This window comes from Musca autumnalis, unplaced genomic scaffold (genome assembly GCF_047663935.1).
Source record: "Musca autumnalis isolate F117 unplaced genomic scaffold, ASM4766393v1 scaffold_4, whole genome shotgun sequence".
NCBI classification, from domain to species: domain Eukaryota; kingdom Metazoa; phylum Arthropoda; class Insecta; order Diptera; family Muscidae; genus Musca; species Musca autumnalis.
This window is the reverse complement of record NW_027411977.1, coordinates 13,884,667-13,910,380: the sequence shown is the minus strand read 5'-3', so window position 1 is coordinate 13,910,380 and position 25,714 is coordinate 13,884,667. Positions and strand designations below refer to the sequence as shown.

Sequence of the window (25,714 nt, the reverse complement as noted above, 5' to 3'; positions counted from 1 at the left end):
GCTCTCCAATAACTTTGATTTTTATTGTATTCGCTGCCTCCATCACGAAGATACTAGTTTTATCAGGGGATAGTCCATACTTCCGTTTTGATCCATTTTTGGGCCCTAAATTTTTGTGCGGGTAAGGGTTTGTTGGATGATCCACTCCAAGTGGCCCTGTTTACAGCGATATTATGTTTTTCGTAGGCAAGTTCATGTTTCCTGATATAATAGTCCAAAGGGCTAAATTATATGGTAACCAACTGAAATGACAGGTGGGCGCGATATCTATCGATATCTATCCTAAATGGCCCTTTCCTTTAGGTATCTCCCCCGAAAAACTGTTGAGATTTAATCCAAATCCATATGTTTGTCTTTCATACGCCCAAAATTTTAAATTAATTGAAAAAAAAATGAAATAAAATTTAAAAAAAAAAAAATTAAATTTAAAAAAAAATTGAACTTGAGGTCGTAAGTTTATTTTTATTTTTTTCATCTTCCCTGAATATGAAATTTTATAATTACGAAATATTGGAATGATGAAAAAATAAAAATAAACTTATGACCTCAAGCTCAAATAACAACTTTATTTATCATTTCGTATGGTTCATTTATTGATATTTGACTTTTTTAATAGATTGGAGCATATTAAAAACTCAAAAACACTCATATTTTGATGCAAAAACCTCAACATTTTAATTTTGACCTTGAATTCAACTGCAACTACTAGACCGAATTTGATCGTTTTTAATGTATCGGAAAACTACATTTGTTATCATTTATGTGTAAAGTAAGTCAGCTTAATCTCAGATTTCAAAATTAAAAAGAACAAGTATTTAGTTCAAAAGCTACAGAGTTTTGACCAGAAAAAACGATTCTGAGCCACTATGCGCCGTTCTGATTCTCTCGGCGATAAAAAGTATTTCCCATATCATTGAGCTAATATGAATTGGGGTGCACTCATTGATATAAGATCAAGTTTTAAAATATATCGCTCCACCCCTTGAAGTACCTTCCACAAAAGTTCAAACATTTTCGGTAAAATATACATACCATTTAAGGAAATATCTTGGATCGTTTTGAAATGTCTTTCAAGAGGTTCAGGGGTTTCAGGGGGAAGTCAATATTTCCGGAGGTAATTGACCACAAGCTAAAAAAAATAAAATTACATATGTTAAAAAATTGTTGGGAACTTTTTATACTCCATCTGGTCCTGGTTACAGGAATATAATGATTAATGTGGAATTTCGAAGGTGGACTATATCAGTTTTCGGGTACCTCCCACACAAAATTTAATTTTTTTTCACAAATGTGGGTTCGGACTGTTTTGGATTTTTAAGTGGGTAGTCTTTCCGGCTTGCATTACAATGGTATATTTTTTGGGGGGTTAGTCCATACTTCCCCAGATAATTACCCCTTAGCTGTAAAACCCTACGGCCACCGACTACATGACATAAATAAATGTGATATTTAAAAAAAATGGATATTTAATAAAATAAAGAACTAAAACAACTGATGTCATGTGGCGTTGACCGAAGCTATAGTCTTCTCTGCCTTTCTCGAAAGTCAAACCATTTTACTCTTTCCACGATGTTGTCTAGCCCGTCCGTCCAAATTTTGTTTAAGTCATAACTGTCCACTCCTCCACAAAAAAAAATATTTCTTTAAAGTGGTGCGCACAATTACTTTCGAAGGGAGTAATTGATTTGGTCCAAACTCATTTCTTCCAGACATAGATTATGTTTAAATATACAGGTTCACTCCTTCAGGTACATCCCACACAAAATTTCAAATATTCGATTTGACCGAAACTTTGCACATCGCAAATATTTCTTCCAAACGTAATTTAAGTATTGAGAGCGTCTATAGGAACCACATTTTCGCTAGCTCCCTAGCAGAAGTTCAACATAAGAGCCGTTAATACGCGTGTTCGAGGATTCCTGGGATATTTTGAACAGGGATAATCCTTGTAGTCTTGTTTACAACAATATCCTAATTTTTCCTAGGCATGTCCATTTAAAAAAAAATATGGCTCGTTCGAAATATACGTTATTCGCCCTTTAAAAACAAGTAATAGCCGTGAAAAAAGTTTTCCCGAAAATATAAGAAACCTCGTCCTTTTTCACTACACTAACCGTTAAAAAATCAAAAAGAAAAATAAAATGACCCAAAGAAACTGAAGGTGTATTCGTCTTCTATCGATTCCAACAAAACCGAATTACTGCATCAGAATTCCTGCCTATTTTTCATGTAGCCAGTGTAATTATTGCATGTTCTCCACCAACGCTCTATTTTTGTTAGCAGTGTTTTTCGATTCTATATAAAATTCAATTAAACATTTTCAAATATTCATTCATTAATTTGTTTATTTCAATATTACGGAAACATACAGTATAATTTTTTTAAAGCTATTATCAAGTTAGTTTTCATTTTTTTTTCTTGAAACTATTATGTATTTAAAATACGTTCGAAGAAAATGTTCGATTCTATATAAAATCCAATTAAACATTTTCAAATAACAAGCATTTAGTATAAATTCACTTCATTCATTTGGTTATTTAAATGTTACAGAAACATACAGTATAAAGCTATTATCAAGTTAGTTTTATTTTTTTTTTTTCTTGAAACTATTATGTATTTAAAATATGTTCGAAGAAAATGTTCTTTTGAAAATTCATTGTGAAATTGAAAAAAAAAAAACACACACAGTATGACTTTTTTTGAATTACTATAGATTTTAGAAATGCCGTTCATGCGCCAACTAGTTACCAAAGTCTATTCATTAAGGTTGTCTTTTTTTTTTTTTTTTTTTTTTTTTTTTTTGAAGCAACCCAAGTGACCGGTAAAAGAAGCAAAACGAATTGAAATATGTATACGAAACATTGTTGATTGTCCTGGATTAGGGATGTCAATTTACCAGGTATTTTTAATCGTGTGTATTTAATAAATTTATCTTACAGTGTTTTATTTTTATAATTTTTATAGCAATACTCGTATATAACACTTAAATAAATTTATCAAAGTGGGTCTATGTCTTAAACCAGAAGGAGTGGACCGATATAGTCCATATTCCAACCTGATACATGACTGCACGAAATAATACGATGTGAAAAGTCTGTACCAATCAGAAACTGACTGCGGGAATTATCTTGCGGATTTGCCATTTTGGTTGGTGCCGTCAGGGTTTCTTGCAGCTTTTAGGCCAATATATCAGGAAGTGTGGACTTGCGCAAAAACAAAAAATTACCGTCGCACATAGGGACGAGATCGCCAAAAACGGAGATTGATTCAAGGAAGCATTTGGGTGATCTAATGCTAATATTTTTCGAATGTCTACACCTCAATCAATATAACGGAACACAGTTTTGGCGCAAATTAAGGGATTGGAGAGGTATATTCAAAGTCCTCATAAATGGGTACCATAACAAGTAAAAAAGTATCAGTCGACATTGCCGACAGAGATATACCCTCAGCCTGTGTGGATTAAAATACTTCTTTTTCCAAAAATACTTACGCATTTAGGGGGATTTTCTAAACAATATGGATAGGATTAAAGCGCAAAACTTTGCGGGGATATCGATAGATAGGGCTTTCTTAAAACTGAGTTTCGACAATATTTAGAGTACCATTTTAGCGAATATTTGCCAACTTTTGTGAGGGTGGTATCGGAAGGTCCACTCCTCCGAATTTCATCTAATATTCAAAGAAATATTACGATATCCAAGGTGTGGACGAACGCAGTATTCGGTTCGAGCTCTCTAGTCACTACATTTGGTGCCATAGGGGGTTTTTACAACGTTCGGGCTTTTTTCTCAAGAAGTATGCACTAGCCCCTGAAAAAACTTTTACTGCCGTAATTGAGGCAGTGAATGCAAGTTGATTCAACAAAAATCAAAGTGATCCGAGAGCAGGCCTTAAAGTGAATTTATGCAAGAATGTGTGTGGGAGGTACCCGAGTGGACAAATATAGTTCATATTCGAACCTGACCTATACCTGGTAGATTTATTAGGATGTGTAAAGTATGGACCAAATCTGTCACTCCCATTCAGAGTTATCGTACTCACAATTTTTCCGAACATTTTTGAACTTTTGTGGGGGGAGGTACCTAAAGGAGTGGACCGATATGGCTTATCTTCGAACTTAAACTAAGTTTGCACAAAATATCACGAAGGCCACATTTTGGACCGAAACGGCAGATCCGTTCGAGAGCTATATTACGCTCCAAAAACTACACACGGTGTCATAAGATTTTTGTTCACCTTTCAGGCTATTTTCGCAGGAAGTATGGACTTGCCCCTGATGAAACTTGTACCGTCGTATGGGGGGCAGTGAATATAAGTTGCTACAACAAAAATCAACGCGATTTGAGAGCAGCCCTTAAACTGAACTTTTCCGAAATTTTGTGTGGTAGGTACCCTAAGGAGTGGACCGATGGAAACCTTATCTAAGTCTGGTACACATTTTACGATGTGCAAAGTATGGACCAAACCGGTTACTCCCTACAAGGGTTATCGTACGCACAAATTTTCCGAACATTTTCGAACTTTTGTACGGGAGGTACACGAAGGAGTGGACCGATATGGCTTATCTTCGAACTTAAACTAAGTTTGGACAATATATTACGAATCGGTTGATCCGTTCGAGAGTTATCGTGCGCACCAGTCAGCCAGACAGACGGACGGACATGGACGGACATTTCGTCCAAACATACTTGGTCGATGAGTCTTTTGGTCGTATCAAAGTGTATATATACACTTTTATAAATTTTTTCCCACTCCACTCAATTTAAAATTTGCTTCAGAAAATTAATAAACTTAGTAATAAATGTTTGGGTAAATGTAAACACCATATGATTAATATTTACATGCAAACAAAAGTATAGCCAAGTTTATTACATCCCAGGAGAACTTAGGAAACATTTTTGCAGCGACCGTTACTTTTAAATTTTAAATATTAACGCATAATATAATTTATTAATTTTAGAAAAAAAAAAACACAAAAGTACGTATTAACTAAAATTGTCGGATTTAAATCCTCATATAGCAAAAACTACTTCACGTATTAGTACCAAAATTCAGATTCTTCTTATTTAATATGTTTTATATCACTCCCCATCAATAAATTTGTTCAACGAAGTATTTAGTTTTTACCATTTATGGCCACGGTCGTGACACTGTGCATCGTCTTCCCGATCATCGACAGCCGAGCACTGGATACATCGTCTTCTCGATCATCTGCAGCCGAACATCGAATACATCGTGTTCCCGATCAAGATTAATGGCCAAAAACTACTCAATTTTTTGCTAAAAATCGAAATTTCGATTTTGATTGTTCACTATTTTTTTTATATTTATATTTTTAAAAATCCTTCGTTTAAAGACAAGATTATTAGGTACTAATTAAGCCAAAAAAAAAAATACGTGATGATGTGTCTATTCGTTTTCGAGCTTTAGTCGATACCGCAAAACGCTTTGTTAAAAAAGGGGGCAGCCCCTTAATGTGGTGGTCACTGAAAAAGATAAATAACTTCCCACAATTCAAACAGCAAATAATATAGATAAGCACTTTTATTCAATTTTTTCCCACATTACTAATTTTAAAATTTGCTTCACAAAATAGATCACTATTTACTTCCAAACAAATGTGAAGGCAGATTTATTACATCCTTAGCAACTTAAAAGTTCAGTTTTATAATGACCGTTACTTTAAATATCCAAATATTTGAAGATAATAAATGTTGTTAATTTTGGAAAAATATGGAGAAAAATTTACGTTACCAACAATTATCGGATTTGAACCCTCATTTCGACAAAACTACTTGACGTACTGACGTACTACTGGCCGCTGTCGTGACACTGTGCTCCGTTCGGACTCGGCTATAAAAAGAAGCTCCCATATCTTTGAGCTGATGTAAATCGAGTGCATTCATTGATATGAGAAAAGTCTCCCTTGTCTCGTCGGGAATGTCTTTGGAAACATATGTACATATGGTAAATTTCAAATTTCCTTTACAATTCCATCGAAAAAAAATTAAAAAAAATTCTTACAAGCACATTCACGATTTTTGGTACATGGGTTAAGAAAAAAATCGTGGTTTCAAATCTGTTCGCGTTCACAAAATTGGATGCTGCGCCCAAAAGTTATGGGGGGTTTTATTTCCTTATAAAGAAAAAATATTTAAAAATTCCCTTTGTGTTGTAATACCGAAATGTATATATAAATCGGTAACAACATTTAATATCTATCCGTAGATGCCTAAATATTTGCTAATTTTATTTTCATTCATGCGGAAAATCAAAAAATAATGAAGGAATCTTTGAGTAAATTTTATTTATTCTAACTCAGAGTCCATAAAAATCTCTAAAAAATAAATTAAAAATACGTACAGAATCTAGAAAATGTCCAGAAAAATGTGAGACCAAAATTTTATAGATTAGGAATTTAAATTGCATATTGCAGCTACAACAAAAGACTAAATTTATTGTTGGAACATTATTTCAAGAATATATTTTTTGGATTAATACGAAAAATTTGAGAACATTTTTTGGGAGTTATTGTACTATTTCGCTAAATTTCCAAACAAAACCTGAAATATTTTGCTAAAACCTCTTCAAGGAAAATAGTTTATCATCGTAAAAGTATATTTGCTTAGTGTGTTAAGCAATAGAACTAGAAAATAAAGAGTGATATTGATATTACAATCAAAGAAAAAACATAAAAGTTAAAAACCGTATAACGCGCGAAATAGTTAAAATCAGTAGAGGCGCATGTGCTTTTCGCATAGAGCGAGTGTATCTCTATCAATATGTTTGCATTTTTCCATGTTTCATTCAGCGACCAAAGTGTGCCATCAGTTGCATCTTACTACACCAAAATGCTTCATCTGGGTACAAATAACGCGATGTTCATATGATTATAAGGCGCATCCGATTTCAGAATACGTCAATAAGACAAATTTTATACAGATTCGTCAAGAACCGCGAATGTGTTACCTGATTCTATTTTTGGTTAAATACGAATACTACTCCCGAATCTCTGTAATTTATGACACACCTTTTTGACAAATATTATAATCGCGTATAAAGGATTCCATTTATGTAAAAAAATTTAAGGGAAATCACGGTTTAGTATGCGGATTAGTCAAAATAAAATTTTTCTTATTTTCCTATTTTCAGGGTATCTATATCAGCGGTTTTAGTGGATGGATTCGATCGCGGTAAGGCTTATTAAATCCGGCGGGGAAAAAAACTAAAATCACGCGGGGTTCGAGGGTACCTGAGCCAAAGTTGTAAATTTTGAAGCCAAAAAATAGAGTTTTAAAGAAAATTTACGCACCAAAAATTCGACTTTGGACTCCTATTACTAGGGAGCTGTACGGAGCACACTCATGAGATATACATCAAACGACGTGAAATCGCTAGTTCTACAATCCAATAAATAGTTTAGGTCATTATCTGGTTGCGCCCTCCAATTATAAGAAAAATTCAAAAAACCCAGATTTCAAAACTTTAAAATGTCAGCATCGATTTAAGGGGGATGTACTGTATATATCGAGAGGTATCGTTGACCTATACCGACAAATTTCTGGGGGAAAGTTTTGTAGCCCCAAAGAAGACCAAGTATCAAATTTTAGCCACTTCAGTGAGATAATGTGTCTAAAACCTTCAAAATACCAAAAATCGGGAGGTACCTTTATATGGGGGTTACATCAAAAGGTTGACCGATATACTCCATTTTCAATACCAAATATCCTAGGAGTAATATAAACTTCTATACCGAATTTCAAAGTTCTATCTTCAATTTTGCGAGCTGTATATTGAATTCAAGAGACGGATGGACAGACGGACATGATTATATCGACTTAGAATTTTATGCTCATCAAGAATACATATGGCGAAAAACAAAAATATTTTACAATCGATGAATCCGAGTTTCACCCTTTCAGAATTCGCGAACTGTTAACATATTCTATATAGTATGATATACATTCTTTAAACTGAAGTGTTTTAGGAGGAATCCCATAAGGTCGACCATTAAAATTCATTTACGTGGAAGCTGTGTTGGCATCAATGTAGAAAAATAGGTAAAAATGGGTTGAAGCCAACAATTTTTTTTATGCTCCCTTCCGATTTTAGGCTTAACCTTACATTTTATAGACATATGCCCAAAGAAAGACTCAAAGAATACTTCATGGGCAATATGATACTAGTGTATCATTTTTCGATATATCCACTGCATCCACCTAAAATTGATGTTGACATTTTGAAGCCGGAATTTCGGGGTTTTTTGAATTGTTTTAATAATTCGGACGCGCAACAAGATAATATTCAAAACTCACATTAGGATTATTAAACTCGTGATTCTACGTCGTTTAATGCATATCTCATGAGTGTGCTCCTTACAGCATCCCAGTAATTGGAGTCTAAAGGCCAATATTTGATGCGTGATTTTTTTTAAAAAACCTATTTTTTGCGTTTAAAATTTACAAGTTCCATTCAATTTCCTTTGTACCCCGCGTGAATTTAGTTTTTTTACGCGACGGATATAATGAGACCTTCCGCGATCGATTCCATCCACTAGAACCGCGGATATAGATACCCTGAAAATAGGAAAAGCAGCAAAAAATTATTTCGACAAATCCGCGTACTAAACCGCGATTTTCTTGAAATTTTTTTACGTAAATGGAATCCTTTATACGCGATTATAATATTTGCGAAAACGCGTGTCATAAATTACAGAGATTCGCGTGTAATATGGGTTTTTCACCAAAAATAGAATGTGGAGGCACATCCGCGGTTCTTGAAGAATCTAATTAAAATTGGTATATTTGGACGTATTTTTGATAGGCGCTGACGAAACCGGATGCGCATCAAAATCGTATGCACATTGCGCGACTTTTACCAACTTTAAGGTTTTTTGCAGTGTATGATGCAACTGGTGGCACACAATGGCCCCTGAGTGAAACATCGAAATATGCATACATTTTGACAGAGATTGATTCGCTGTATCCAAAAACGGATGCGCATCAACCGACTTTAACTAATTCGCTAATAACAGGCTTTTTAATTATAATATTAATTGAATGATTGTAATTTCAATATTACTCTTAATTTCCTACCCTTATAAGTTATCACAGTAATCAGTTAAACTCTCGCGATGGTAAACCATATGTCTTGATGAAGTTTTAACTGTATACATTCATTATTCTATGGGATTTTAGCAAAATAGTTGGAGAACTCCCAAATATTTTTTTCTAATTTTTAGAATCAAACCGAAAAAATATTTGCGACAATATTTTCCAACAATAAGTTTTTCTCTTTTGTTGTTGCAATAATATGCAATTTACGTACCCAATCTCTATAAATTTGGTATCATATTTTTCTACGCATTGTCTAGATTCCGCATATATTCTTTAATTTATTTTTTGAGGGTTTGTGCGGATTCTGGGACAGGATAATTTGGATTTACTTCAAATTTTTTTTATTATTTGTTGACTTTCCGCGAAAATAACAATAAATTTAATAACTATTTAAACATCTACGAATAGATATGGACTGCTGTTAATGATTTATGCATACATTTTCTAATAACAACAAAAAAGATATTTTTAAATATTTTTCTTTATATGAGAATAAAATCCGCTATAACTTTTGCGCGCATTGGCCAATTTCGTGAACGCGAGCAGATTTGAAACCGGATTTTTTCCTTTACCTCTGTACCAAAAATCGTAGATGTGCTCGTAAAAAAAATGTTTAATTTTTTTTCAAATGGAATTGTAAAGGAATTTTGTTATTCGCCATATACTGTATAGGGTCTCCGACGAATATTTCGACGTGTTACAAATGGAATTGCAAAATGAATTTTACCCTTCATATTATGGTGGAGGATATAAAAATAATGTTGCTAGCCTACGCACATGACATCGACAGAATAAATAAGTCGATCAAAGCACCAACATAGCAAGGGACAGCCCGGATCCAAGGGGGAAGTGGTTATTTTTATTACTCGGAGTAGTAAAACACTGGAAAGTAATAACACTGCTGATATAGGTAGTATATAATTATATCCACAGCCTTTGGGCTAGAGAGGGTATATGGCGAATAACAAAATTCCTTTACAATTCCATTTGAAAAAAATTAAAAATTTTTTTTACGAGCACATCTACGATTTTTGGTACAGAGGTAAAGGAAAAAAATCCGGTTTCAAATCTGCTCGCGTTCACGAAATTGGCCAATGCGCGCAAAAGTTATAGCGGTTTTTATTTTCATATAAAGAAAAAATATTTAAAAATATCTTTTTTTTTTGTTATGAGAAAATGTATGCATAAATCGTTAACAGCAGTCCATATCTATTCGTAGATAATTAAATAGTTATTAAATTTATTATTATTTTCGCGGAAAGTCAACAAATAATAAAAAAATTTTGAAGTAAATCCAAATTATCCTGTCCCAGAATCCGTACAAACCCTCAAAAAATAAATTAAAGAATATATGCGGAATCTAGACAATGCGTAGAAAAATATGATACCTAATTTATAGAGATTGGGTACATAAATTACATATTATAGCAACAACAAAAGAGAAAAACTTATTGTTGGAAAATATTGTTGCAAATATTTTTTTGGTTTGATTCTAAAAATTAGAAAAAAATATTTGGGAGTTCTCCAACTATTTTGCTAAAATCCCATAGAATAATGAATGTATACAGTTAAAACTTCATCAAAACATATGGTTTACCATCGCAAGAGTTTAACTGATTACTGTGATAACTTATAAGGGTAGGAAATTAAGAGTAATATTGAAATTACAATCATTCAATTAATATTATAATTAAAAATCCTGTTATTCGCGAATTAGTTAAAGTCGGTTGATGCGCATCCGTTTTTGGATACAGCGAATCAATCTCTGTCAAAATTTATGCATATTTCGATGTTTCACTCAGGGGCCATTGTGTGCCACCAGCTGCATCATACACTGCAAAAAACCTTAAAGTTGGTAAAAGTCGCGCAATGTGCATACGATTTTGATGCGCATCCGGTTTCGTCAGCGCCTATCAAAAATACGTCCAAATATACCAATTTTAATTAGATTCTTCAAGAACCGCGGATGTGCCTCCACATTCTATTTTTGGTGAAAAACCCATATTACACGCGAATCTCTGTAATTTATGACACGCGTTTTCGCAAATATTATAATCGCGTATAAAGGATTCCATTTACGTAAAAAAATTTCAAGAAAATCGCGGATTAGTACGCGGATTTGTCGAAAAAATTTTTTGCTGCTTTTCATATTTTCAGGGTATTTATATCCGCGGTTTTAGTGGATGGATTCGATCGCGGAAGGTCTCATTAGATCCGTCGCGTAAAAAAACTAAATTCACGCGGGGTACAAAGGAAATTGAATGGCACTTGTAAATTTTAAACGCAAAAAATAGGTTTTTTAAAAAAAATCACGCATCAAATATTGACCTTTAGACTGCAATTACTAGGATGCTGTAAGGAGCACACTCATGAGATATGCATTAAACGACGTAGAATCACGAGTTTTATAATCCTAATGTGAGTTTTGAATATTATCTTGTTGCGCGTCCGAATTATTAAAACAATTCAAAAAAACCCGAAATTCCGGCTTCAAAATGTCAGCATCAATTTTAGGTGGATGCAGTGGATATATCGAAAAATTATACACAAGTATCATATTGCCCATGAAGTATTCTTTGAGTCTTTCTTTGGGCATATGTTTATAAAATGTAAGGTTAAGCCTAAAATCGGAAGGGAGCATAAAAAAACTTGTTGGCTTCAACCCATTTTTACCTATTTTTCTACATTGATGCCAACACAGCTTCCACGTAAATTAATTTTAATGGTCGACCTTATGGGATTCCTCCTAAAACACTTCAGTTTAAAGAATGTATATCATACTATATAGAATATGATAACAGTTCGCGAATTCTGAAATGGCGAAACTCGGATTCATCGATTGTAAAAAATTTTTGTTTTTCGCCATGGCGAATAACAAAATTCCTTTACAATTCCATTTGAAAAAAATTAAAAAATTTTTTTACGAGCACATCTACGATTTTTGGTACAGAGGTAAAGGAAAAAAATCCGGTTTCAAATCTGCTCGCGTTCACGAAATTGGCCAATGCGCGCAAAAGTTATAGCGGTTTTTATTCTCATATAAAGAAAAAATATTTAAAAATATTTTTTTTGATGTTATGAGAAAATGTATGCATAAATCGTTAACAGCAGTCCATATCTATTCGTAGATGTTTAAATAGTTATTAAATTTATTATTATTTTCGCGGAAAGTCAACAAATAATAAAAAAATTTTGAAGTAAATCCAAATTATCCTGTCCCAGAATCCGTACAAACCCTCAAAAAATAAATTAAAGAATATATGCGGAATCTAGACAATGCGTAGAAAAATATGATACCAAATTTATAGAGATTGGGTACATAAATTGCATATTATTGCAACAACAAAAGAGAAAAACTTATTGTTGGAAAATATTGTTGTAAATATTTTTTTGGTTTGATTCTAAAAATTAGAAAAAAATATTTGGGAGTTCTCCAACTATTTTGCTAAAATCCCATAGAATAATGAATGTATACAGTTAAAACTTCATCAAAACATATGGTTTACCATCGCAAGAGTTTAACTGATTACTGTGATAACTTATAAGGGTAGGAAATAAAGAGTAATATTGAAATTACAATCATTCAATTAATATTATAATTAAAAAGCCTGTTATTCGCGAATTAGTTAAAGTCGGTTGATGCGCATCCGTTTTTGGATACAGCGAATCAATCTCTGTCAAAATTTATGCATATTTCGATGTTTCACTCAGGGGCCATTGTGTGTCACCAGTTGCATCATACACTGCAAAAAACCTTAAAGTTGGTAAAAGTCGCGCAATGTGCATACGATTTTGATGCGCATCCGGTTTCGTCAGCGCCTATCAAAAATACGTCCAAATATACCAATTTTAATTAGATTCTTCAAGAACCGCGGATGTGCCTCCACATTCTATTTTTGGTGAAAAACCCATATTACACGCGAATCTCTGTAGTTTATGACACGCGTTTTCGCAAATATTATAATCGCGTATAAAGGATTCCATTTACGTAAAAAAATTTCAAGAAAATCGCGGTTTAGTACGCGGATTTGTCGAAATAATTTTTTGCTGCTTTTCCTATTTTCAGGGTATCTATTTCCGCGGTTTTAGTGGATGGATTCGATCGCGGAAAGTCTCATTAGATCCGTCGCGTAAAAAAACTAAATTCACGCGGGGTACAAAGGAAATTGAATGGCACTTGTAAATTTTAAACGCAAAAAATAGGTTTTTGAAAAAAATCACGCATCAAATATTGGCCTTTAGACTCCAATTACTAGGATGCTGTAAGGATCACACTCATGAGATATGCATTAAACGACGTAGAATCACGAGTTTTATAATCCTAATGTGAGTTTTGATTATTATCTTGTTGCGCGTCCGAATTATTAAAACAATTCAAAAAACCCCGAAATTCCGGCTTCAAAATGTCAGCATCAATTTTAGGTGGATGCAGTGGATATATCGAAAAATGATACACTAGTATCATATTGCCCATGAAGTATTCTTTGAGTCTTTCTTTGGGCATATGTCTATAAAATCTAAGGTTAAGCCTAAAATCGGAAGGGAGCATACAAAAACATGTTGGCTTCAACCCATTTTTACCTATTTTTCTACATTGATGCCAACACAGCTTCCACGTAAATTAATTTTAATGGTCGACCTTATGGGATTCCTCCTAAAACACTTCAGTTTAAAGAATGTATATCATACTATATAGAATATGTTAACAGTTCGCGAATTCTGAAAGGGTGAAACTCGGATTCATCGATTGTAAAAAATTTTTGTTTTTCGCCATATCGATATTTTTTGCTGTATGAGTAGCAAAAAGTGAGTACTTCAAATATATAAAGGTCCCAGCTGCAGAGGTTTGCAGACGAATGTGTCATTTCTGTTTTTCAGTGACCACCTCACTGAGAGGATACCCCCTTTTTTAAGAAATCGCTTTGCTATGTTGGCTATAGCGCGAAAACGAATGAACCGATCATCATTTATTTTTGTGGGCTTATTAGGTACCTAATAATCTTGCTTTCAAACGAGAGAATTTAAAAAAAAAAACAATTTTTAAAAAAATTGTTAGCAGCGAATATCAAAATTCTAATTTTTACAAAAAATTGAAAGTTTTTTGACCACTAATCGATCAAAAAAAATTTTAAAGGAAAGTTCTCATATATGAAGACAAAAGTTTGATATATTCAATATGCTCACAAACAATATGAAGACTAAACACCAAATTTCAGTCATATCGGGTGGATATTGAGGCCAGCGGAGACTTAATACCAATTTTCAGCCATTTCGGTGCGATAATCAGGCTAAAACCTTCAAAATACCGAAAATCGGGAGGTACCGTCCTATGGGGGCTATATGAAGGCGTGGACCTATGCAGACAAATTTCAAGGTGAAGGTATAATGCCCACTACGAAGACTAAATACCAAATTTCAGTAATTTCGGTGTAATAATGAGGCTAAAATCTTCAAAATACCGATAATCGGGAGGTACCGTTGTGTGGGGGCTATATCAAAACATGGACCTAAGCCCACAATTCTCTGTTGGAATGTTTGATACCTCTGCAGAAGGCTAACCACAAAATTTGAATACTTTCGGTTGGTCATTGTGTAAAAAAAATTCAAAACGTGGACCGACCAACCCAATTTTTTGTCCTGAAGATTGCAAGTCAATAATAGGTACGTGTACCAAAATTGATGCACCTACGACAACTCCTTCTATTTTTGGCCACAGTTAATATAAACTCGCGACATTTTGCGATGTATTCGGTGTTCGGCTGCAGATGATCTGAAGAACGATGAATTCGGTGTTTGGCTGCAGATGATCGATGAATACGATGAATTCGTATATAACATGAAGGAACAGGCATATTGCTTCCAAGATTGACATTTTTATATCGTCTGCTACATCGGAAAAGGTCGTAAGTCCACTTTTTTTTTGGAAATCGCGTTTTTGTTACAAGATGATAGTACAAGTCAAAACACGTCGTATGATACAAAGAATATGGTAGTATGTCGCGTTTTTCTATATGTTTTGCCCTTGTCGGAAAAGGTTGTAAGTCAACAAAACATACAAATTTGAGTACGAAAAGGTCGTAAGTCCACAGGAAAATGTATACTCTAAAAGAATACTACAGCTAATGTAGTTCATATATGAGCCGCTCAGTGCACACTTCGACTAACTCCACTTTTCGAAAAATTTGAGATTTTAGTGTCAAAGCCTTTGATATAGCCATTTCTATTTATGATTATAATATCTTTCCTGAATAATAAAGATGAGCACCTTTAAATAACAAGTTTTTATTGACCACTGAATAATATGCAATTTTTTTCAGTGCACATTTCGATTAACTCCACATTCAAACGTAGGTCTGCTCGCAACATGTACATTTTTACATGCAATGCTCTTTCGGCTTTTGTTGAAACCATAGATGGCCTTTAGGAAATTATGACGTATATGACATATATTTTTGACGTATATTACATACGTCGGAAACGTCGTAAACCTAGCCATGAAGAATGCCGCTAACATAAAGCTAACATGAATTAATTACAAATATTGTTTTATAACCGAAATTCCAACATTAATTTTTATGTAAAACCTGTAATATATGTGTATAAAACTAAGTTTTTCGTTAATAAAAAAATTCAAGACCTAACATTATTACTTTTTTCAGTGCACACTTCGATTAACTCCACCATTACCACAACATTACTAACGATTGCTTGTTGACTATTGTTTTTTATTTTATTTTATATACCGTTAGAGGAAAGCTATACCTGCTATTATGCATTCTACATTCCATATTTGAATCCATATTATCAGGGGAATTTTAAAAAACAATATACATTTCATCATTGCTTTTCTCAACTTTTTGTTTTATGGAGTTAGTCGAAGTGTGCTCTGAACGCCTCATATAATGTTTAACGTCATCCATGGTTGGGTACAATGTAAAGAAGTAGCCTACACTTTTGGATGATAATCGGATGATATTTGGCGGAGCCTGTGGACCAAACTTTTGAACAAAAATGTGATAATTCTATATTGCAACGAAAATTTACATTTGAAATCTATTTTCCCCTATAAGCGAACTGATTATGAAAGATGGACTTCTGGCCTTTCATTGATACAAATTGGGATGCTGTATGTGTTCAAAAACCTCATATATTAAAAAAAATTGTAAAAAAATCAAAATGTTTACTGTCGTATATCTTACTTAACTTTATCAACTGTTAATTTGTGGTTTCTCTAGGGACATTTATTCACATAACGAAATTAGTTTGTATTCTGAATTAAATAAAGTAATACCTTCTAACGGAAGGGTAAGTGTAATGTTTATATTATTAAATGATTCTAAAATAATAATTGATTAAAATGTTATTAAACTAAGAAGACATCATGATTTTTGCTAACAAAGAGCACTATGAATTTGGAATGGAATTAGAAGATGGTGTCATGGGTCTAGTTCCCTATGGTTTTCACGGTGATTCTGAAAGCTCTGATTATAAACTTCCTAAACGCAGGAAGACATTACATGCTGAAGATTCTACATGGTTTGCAGACAAAAACAAAAGATGCAGGGAGTTGTGGCAGAAATACTTGGAAAGACAAAAAATAACACTATTTGTGATTACAATGTAGCTAAGAAACCACGTACATTAACGGAATTAATGATGAAATTTAATTGAAGGAAAAGGTCGTAAGGCAAAAATACAAGGTCGTAAGTACAACGTGTCATGTTTTATATTAAATATCAGCCGAACCGGTCCACGTTGCTGGCCCTTGAAACAGTTTATATTACCTTTCCTATGTCAATTATATTTTTTGCATCGGAAATTAGTTGGGATATGCAAGTGACTATCAATAACAAGAAGAACGTCGTTAAATTCGGTCATGCCGAACTTGTTATACCCTCCTCCATGAGTTATATAAAATTTTAATTCAATTATTTTCCTTTCGTTTATGAAGTAGACTAAATACCAAATTTCAGCAATTTCGGTAAAACAATGTGGTTAACCTTCAAAATACCGAAATTCGGGAGGCACCGTTCTATGGGGCTATACGAAGGCGTGGACCTATAAAGACAAATTTATGGGAGAAAGGTTTATACCCCAAACGAAGAATAAGTACCAAATTTCAGCCATTTCGGAGGAATATTGAGGTCACGCCTTCAAAATACCGGAAATCGGGGGGTACCGTTCTATGGGGGCTATATGAAGGCGTCAATACCAAACATCCTAGAAGTAATAGAAACTTCTATACCAAATCACGAAGATCTATCTTAAAAATTGCGATATGCAATTTTAACATACCGTCAAATAACTGATGACTTGAGACATGCCGACTGTGTCCACCTTCTTATAATGTATCTTATATACCTGATGAAACTATAGCTATCGATGATATGTTGCCTTCTAATCTAAACACTTGCTTTCTAAGACCAAAGCATCGTTATGCATAACATCTGGTATTTCCATTGATTTGTAGCATATTTAAGAAAGTGGGAGTGGTCGGGTCTTATTGCTAAAATATGTACCCAGGATTGGGAAAACGGAATCGTACGTAAGTTTTATATATATAGCGCATTTAAAAACAAGTAGGCCAAGCCTACAGTCACACGGGGCCGACCTTGTAATACCCTACACCTTTGCCCCTGGGAATTAGCTTTCCACATATCAAAATTTCTTTATGGAACAAATAAACTTAATATATGAAGTAAATTTGTGGATTCTGGTACCGTATCACACCAAGCTTAAATAATAACATAATAATTGTTTCAGAAACATCCCAAAAGGGACAACGCTCAATTATATGGAAACCACAGCTTATCTCCGAGTCCAAACGGCGTGTCCTAAGACACCACTTGTAGAGTAGTTTTACATACTGAAATACTCAAAAAATGTCGCAAACCTGACTGAAGGATATTTTGCAACCGTTGAAAATTTTATTTTGCCTGGCTGGGGAATCTTTTTGAAAAATGGTGGCAAAGCGACCCATGCTGCAATGTATGTATAAAAATCCAATTGGACGATTAAAACGTTAGGGCACCATGTAATTTGCAATAATGCAACAACAAGGAATAGGAAAATGTGGTTCTCTACACAAAACCCATTATATATTTAGCAGTAGGCCCGTTACTTTCTTGAAATTTTCATCTGGGGGAAGATCAGTAGTTCTATTTTCATATGTAGTCTACTTTGCCGCTATATGCCCTCCAGGAAATTAAATATAGACCAAAAATATTTCGTATTTTTCATACAGAAATAAAGGTCAATTTCACCCGCTAAGTAATATTAGATCATTATCCAAAATTGTAAGTATCTTCCTCTACCTCAGGGACGAGCTTCTTTGCTTAGATCGTATAGTGAGGGCGCCCACTGAGTTGTTTTTGTATTTGCTTCTCTCTCTCACGTACAGTGTAAATGAATGAAAACAAACAAAAACATAATGTGGTTGTTGCTTTTTTCACTCATACGTTCATACATGTCTTCGCTTTGGTTGTATTTCTGTGGTCGTCGCTGCTCTACCTAAACTCTTACCTCGTGCAAATTTCGTGATTATTGAGCTATAGTTGCGACCTCTAGCGTGTTTATGATTACACTACAAACAAATAACAGGGTATATTATGCTGTAACTCTGTGATCTTATCATGTACACCAACACAATTGACATCAATAGAAAGGTCAAGCGTTCCTCTTCCAAGTACAGGTTACTTGCACGGAATATCTCTTCCAGGGATAAAGATATTAAATTAAATTTTTCCACAATTTTCACACAAAAGTTTTGGTCCATTTAACCCTCTTAATATTTTCTGATCTAAGTCTCAAATTGCAAGCTTCTTCTTTGACATATACTCATACCTTATTTAAAATTTCGAGGCGATTTGTCTATTATTGCGACCTACAGAGCATCTACAAAATCGGATAAAAACTATGTTTTTGGTCCATTTAACCCGCTAAATATTTCACGATCACCACCAATTAAAATACCGATCTATTCTGATGTGAAACCGACCTCCATACCAAATTTCGTGACGATCGGTCCATAATTGCGGCCTGGAGTTTGATTACAATTTATAATGGACAGGCGGACACACGGACGGACACACATCTCAAAATCGCTTTATCTCGCCGAGATATGAAGATTGGTATATTGGGGGTCTCCGACGAATATTTCGCGGCGATACATAAATTTTTACCAAAACAAACTTATAATACCCTTTCCACACAGTGGTGTAGGGTATAAATAGGGCACAGGTGTCACCCGCTCCTCCGAAATTCATCAAAATATATAGCCTACTTCCACCAAGGGACATCCCTGTGCATAATCTGAAAATTACATGGAATAAGTACTTAAGGTCGGAGATTCAACAACCGTTGCCTCGCATATTATTTTCTGACCGATACTTTCATAATTTTTGCAAAAAAGCGATTTTTAAAAAATAGGGCCTGCCCCGCCCCCTCCGAAATTCAAAAAAATAAAATTTTCTGAAATTTAAAAAAAAAAAAATAGGTTCAGTCGTTTTTGAGTCTATGCGGAACATACAAACATACACACATTGTCTTTTATATATACGATTTCACCCAAAAGTTTTAGTCCATTAAACCCGCTAATAATTATCTCATCACCATGTTGAATTGCAAGCTTATTCTTTGTCTTAAACTCAAATCATTCTTAAAATGTCGCTTCGATCGGAATATTACTGCGATCTACAGGACAGCTACAAAGTCGGGAAAAATTGTGGATTTGGTCCATTTCACACCTTTCGATCATAACCAACATCTAATGGGGTCACTTTTGGTCGGAATCCGACCTCTCCACAAAATCTCGTGAGTATCGGTCCAAAATTGAGGCCTGGAGTTTTATTACAATTGTTAATGGATGGACGGACGCACATAGTTAGATCGCTTTATCTCGTCAAGATATGAAAAATGACAAGGGGTCTACGACGAATACTTCGCGATGTTACACGAATATTGGACAAAACAAACTTATAATACCCTTTCCACATTGTTTTGTAAAGTATAAATATTTTATTTTAAAAACGTCCGTAAATTGTAGGAAAAGGTCGTAAGTCCCTACAGAAATCCAAAACTGTACAAGGAAAAGGTCGTAAGTCCAAAGACATCCAATTATCTCTCAAACGCGACAGAATTTTATCAAAGTACAGGTATTGAAGCGGAATAAATAACCGACGAATTCTGCCTTTACCACCATAATAAAATCTTTAATACAGAAAGCGCTGGAATGTTTTTTCTTCCTCCTGAAAAAATTATTGAGAGGAACTTACGACCTTTTCCGACGGAGCAGACGATATACATACTCATATATGCCTCATCGAAAGAATGGTTTAAGACCCCAAGTATGTTTGAACGAAATGTGTTTCAGACAATTTGGAGTCAATTTAGCCATGTCCGTCCGTCTGTCTGTCTGGCTGGTGCGCACTTTAACTCTCGAACGGATGGACCGATTTGATCCAAAATTTGGCGTTCGTAATATTTTATCCAAACTTAGTTTAGTTCGAAGATGAGCCATATCGGTCCACTCCTTCAGATACCTCCCCCACAAAAGTTCAAAAATGATCGGAAAATTGTGAGCACGATACCTCTTGAAGCGGGTAACCGATTTAGTCCATACTTTGCACATCGTGATATTCTTACCAGACATAGATGAGGTTCCAATATGGACTCTATTGGTCTACTCTTACGGGTACCTTCCACACAAAATTTTATTTTTTATTTACTCGCACTCCATCTCTATTGTGAACCCCAAAGTAAAAAAAAAAACAAATACAGTTACAGTCGAATGTTGTGGTTGCTCGTTAACATTATTTCCATGTGCCATAATAATAAAAGTTCTCCTCCATTGTCTTGACTACGCAGCAAACCCAGAAGTGCTCTATATATATCTTTTTTTTTTTTTTTTTGGTATTGTCAAACTTTTCAAAAAGTTTTTTAAATGAACATCAAAAGAAGTTGTGTATTCTTATAAATAGATTACTATTTATAATTGCTCAAAGGATGTACTCGTAGTTTGAAGTAAATTTGTAACAACAGTACGAACAACAACAGTTGTACATAATAAAGAAACAGGGTTTATGTGATGAGTTTTTCAAATTTCTATTGCTTTTTTTGGTGATAGAAATTATAGAAAATGAAACAAATATATTCACAATGCCTATGATAATAAGGAAAAAAGCTAAACAAAATATCGATTATGTTTTCTGATTATGTATGTGCTCTGTGTGTTAAAATACAAAATTACGAAGTATATAAAATGTATAAACTTTAAATTGGAGAGTTAAAGAATTCGAAAGGACGGGAGTGCTATCGGTCACGTACACTGGTGGCGAATGGTGCAAACCCTCCAATGCATACAGTGGTTAGCTTCGAAATAAATATATATCTGGTAACAATACAGAGGAAGTGGGATCGGGAAATTCACCACCACGTTCAGGCATGAGAAGATTAAAAGACATGACTGCCGCTAATGAACATTTATTTATTTAATTACTCTGTGAAACACGAAAATTATTAACCATATTTTGACACTGCGGCGTGATAGAACACCAAAAAAAAGAAGACACGTATCCCGGCGTTTTTCCCTATCACTTTAACTTTCGCGGTTATGCGCCCCGAAGACCTGAGGCTTTCATGTCAAAAGGGATCATTTTGTCAGGCAGGTTGTTTACTGAAATCTTAGGTACATTTTTGTAGTTGACTGTATCCTTAATTTTTGGGCGGTTCGGTATATGTGGACCAGAATATAAATCTAACATTTTCAAAAGTTGTTGGCTATTTTTGCATTAAGAACCCTTCAAAGACGTTTCGTATGTTCCAGAAAGTTGTTTGCTGATATCTTTTAACGGTTTAGTATCTATGTAGCGGAAGCCAAGAAAAGAGGATAAAAACGCTTTTGTTCAGCTTTTTTGGCCATTAAGAACCGTTTCTACAGAGTTCGTATGTTCTAGAAAGTTGTTTTTTGAGATCTAAGGAACATTTTAATTTTGATCGGTTTAAATCTGCAGACTAAAATCTGAGAAATAAATATAATGGAAGTTTGAACATGACGATTTTGACCTTGAAGATGAAGTTGAATGGATTTTATGTGTTCACAATTATTATTCTTTAGGACGAGAGCTACAACCTTGTCTCCACGAGTAATACCAAATTCCAAGCAGTTTAGAAAAAATGTGCCTGACAAAATTATCCCTTTTGACATCAAAGCCTCAGGTCTTTGGGGCCCATAACCGCAAAAGTTGAAGTGATAGGGAAAAACGCCGGGACATGTGTCTTCTTATTTTTGGTCTTCTATCACGCTTTGGTGTCAGAATGTGGTTAATAAACCATGATTCAAAAATGACACATAGTGTTATTTATGTTATTTTACATTTCTAATTATACCCTCGGCTTTTTGACTGAGGAGGGTATATACACTTTCATACTCATCGAAATAATGATATTAAAACCCCAAGTTGTTTGGACGAAATCAGTTTTAAATTTGGAGTCCATTAAGCCATGTCCATGTGCACGATAACTCACGAACGGATGGACCGATTTGCCCAAACTTACTTTAAGTTAGAAGATGAGCCATATCAGTCCACTACTTCAGGTACCTCCCCCACGAAATTTCAAAAATGTTCGGAAAAATTGTGCACACTTTAACTTTTGAAGGGAGTGACAGAATTGGTACTGCACATCGTGACATTTCTACCAGGTTCCAATATTGCTCCACTCCTTCGAGTACCCCCAAAATCATTTCCGAAATATTCAGTTCAAGACCTGCTCTCGTATCGCTTTGTTTTTTGTTGCAGCCACTTGAATTCGCTGCCTCCATTACTACGATACAATTTTTTTCCTGAGAAAAAATCCCAAAGGCTGTAAACAACCCCTTTGGTAACATGTGTAGTGGCTGGGGTGCACGATTACTCTCAAAGGGATCAGCCGATTCTGTTCAAAGTTTGGCCTTCGTAATACTTTGTTCAAACTTAGTTAAATATGGCAATGACGGTGCACACCTTCCAAGACCTCCCGCACAATGCACACTGGTCCCAACCGGCGACAAAAATCGAAAAATCGATATCAGCAAATCTCTGAGACAATTCAGCAAATTGTCTCTAAACATATCATATTTTATATTCCAGCACTGTTTTTGTAATTTATAACGGTATTTAATAGAACAAAACAGAAGAAGTTGACATTTACGTATCATTTCTTAAAAACTTTAAAAACATCAACAAGGTTGTGACTTCTTATAAGGCAAGTAACTCAAAATTGAAAGGATAAAATTATTTTTTTCGAAATGGAAGTTTTTTTACAAAGTTTTCTATTACTTTTACATAAAAATGTGTACACATTATTCGCATAAAATTTGCTGGAAATCACATTTTTTATAACACTTTTTTGTAGATTTTTTTTCAAGTCCTAAAAATTTAAGTTGAGTTTTATTAACTTCGCCATCCTTCGCCACTATCCAAATTTTTTGAAGAATGTTCGAAATAGTGTCAAATTTACAAAAAATTTGGTACCAGCTGCATATATTTGCATTTCCATGTGTGACATTAAAAATACTGACGATGCCTCTGGTTGCTTCAGTGAATATGCCGTATTATTGTATTCTCAGTTTCTTCTTTGTTTTGTGTTTAAATTGTTTGTTTTGGTTTTTTTTTCTTTAAAGATTTATTTGTTTTAGGATCTACTTATGAGTGTAATTTTTTACATTTGTATATTTTTGATATACTGTGTCGGCCAAAACTAAAGCACTCCCTCAGTTAATTTTTTAAATGATAATTTTTTTAAGAAAACAAAGTAATAATTTTTTTTTTATTTTTCTTTTTATTTTTTTATATTTTTATTATTGGAAAACACAAAAATAAGGAATCCAGAATATAATAAACAAAATTTACAATTCCAAAAACATTTTAGGTCGCAAATATAAGCGGACAAAACCAGCGCCGATATTACAACTTGCGGAGACGGCCCTGGAAACCGCGGGTTGGTGACAGGGTGCTCGTCAAGCAACACCCCTTGTCCAAGGCGATGTACAACTTTGCCGCAAAGTTAGCTCCCAAGTATGGAGGACCGCATGTAATCGTGGATTTCCCTTCGCCTGTTATCGTTCGCGCGAAGAGTCTACAAACTGGCGACCAAAGAAATGTACACTTGAGCGAACTCAAACCCCAATCCCGAAGACCCTAATCCTTCCACCCCCACAAATATACAGGCCCATGAATAATAATTTCTTTTACCTATAGGTTGGCGAAGAGACGAGACCGGAGGATGAAGAACAAGCCACCAACGAAAGCTCACCTGAAAGAGCGTTGGCGTCAGTTAGAAAGCAGTGGGCTACGGGTGAGGTTGCAACGAATTACGTCCCCACCACGACGCAAGGAGGCCGGCACAGTGGAAGCAAATCTGACCCCATGCTATGTAGTTGTGCAGCGGTTGACCGAGTTTGAGATCACCGAGTATCTGGGTGGAAGCACAAGCCACAAGGAACCCTACTGCCCAATAACGTCGCCGGTCTCCTCGGTGATAGAAATTTCCAGCGATGAGGAACTCCCTTCAAAACCCTTCCCACGCCATCCCCGAATTTATCCGCACCAGAGACGGAAGTCGGACGCAAAAAGTCACCAGCGGCCCCAGCTTCGCCGATTCTAACCGCAAGGGAGGAGTTATGGTCCCAACCGCTCTCTACCCCACCAAGGTACCATAACAACGAGTGGCCACCACGCACCACCTACTCGCCAATTAGCACGGAATCGGAGCTTGAGCGGTCATTGTTGGGATTGGGACAAAGATCCTCCACGTCCGCGATATCCATCTATACCTCATCTCCATCCGCCGAATCGAGTTCTTCAACGGCGCCAAAGGGGCCGAGTCATAACACCAACAACAGTCAGCCAGTTGAAGCCATTGGTGGAGAAGGCTCTAGCGGTTCATCGTCCACCTAGCCGATATAAGACGGTGGTATTTCTTCCGGATGGGCAAGCCTTCAGAATCTAGGCCAATCGCAGAGGAGAAGCAATTGTAATTCCCCGAGAGAGGAGGGCAGTGTGAGGGGGTAAGTAGTAAAACTCGTTTTCCCCACACAAACCTAGAAATTTATGACAAAAGGCCAGAAAGGCTGTTTAAGTTGTTATTTTGAGTTAGTCTGTTTTGCCTATGAACAAAGGATTGTGTGTTTTTGCTCCCAATAATAAATGTAGAAATTACTTGTAATGGTTTTGTTGCATAGCGGGGGTACCGTTGGGATCAAAATACTCTCATAGGGAATAAACAGAAGTAAACAAGGTACCGTTGCGGCGATGCCGTTGGTCGGAGAGAGTCAGTGCAGTGGCAGCGGCGGCGAATTGAGTAGCTGAGAGGGTGGTCGACAGAGAGAAGCGGCCAATTCGCCGCGACAACAGAGGCTTAAAGAAGACTTGCGCACGGGAAAGGAGTTAGTCTATGACATAGACTCTATGTCGAGTGCTGATCGAGTGCGGATCGGGAAAATTTTAGTAACCGAGAAGAAATAGGACTAGTGGATTTTTTGATTGTTCCTGTGCGATTATAAACGTGAGTACTAAGAATTATATAATTTTATATTGTGCTCCCTATACCCCTCCCAA

The 25,714-nt window shown here is 35.1% G+C and overlaps 1 pseudogene; it reads left to right on the top strand.

Moving 5' to 3' along the window:
• Positions 1-25,054, top strand: part of LOC141401837 (bumetanide-sensitive sodium-(potassium)-chloride cotransporter-like) — a 155,515-nt pseudogene extending 130,461 nt beyond the window's left edge.
• The last annotated feature ends 660 nt before the right edge of the window (positions 25,055-25,714 follow it).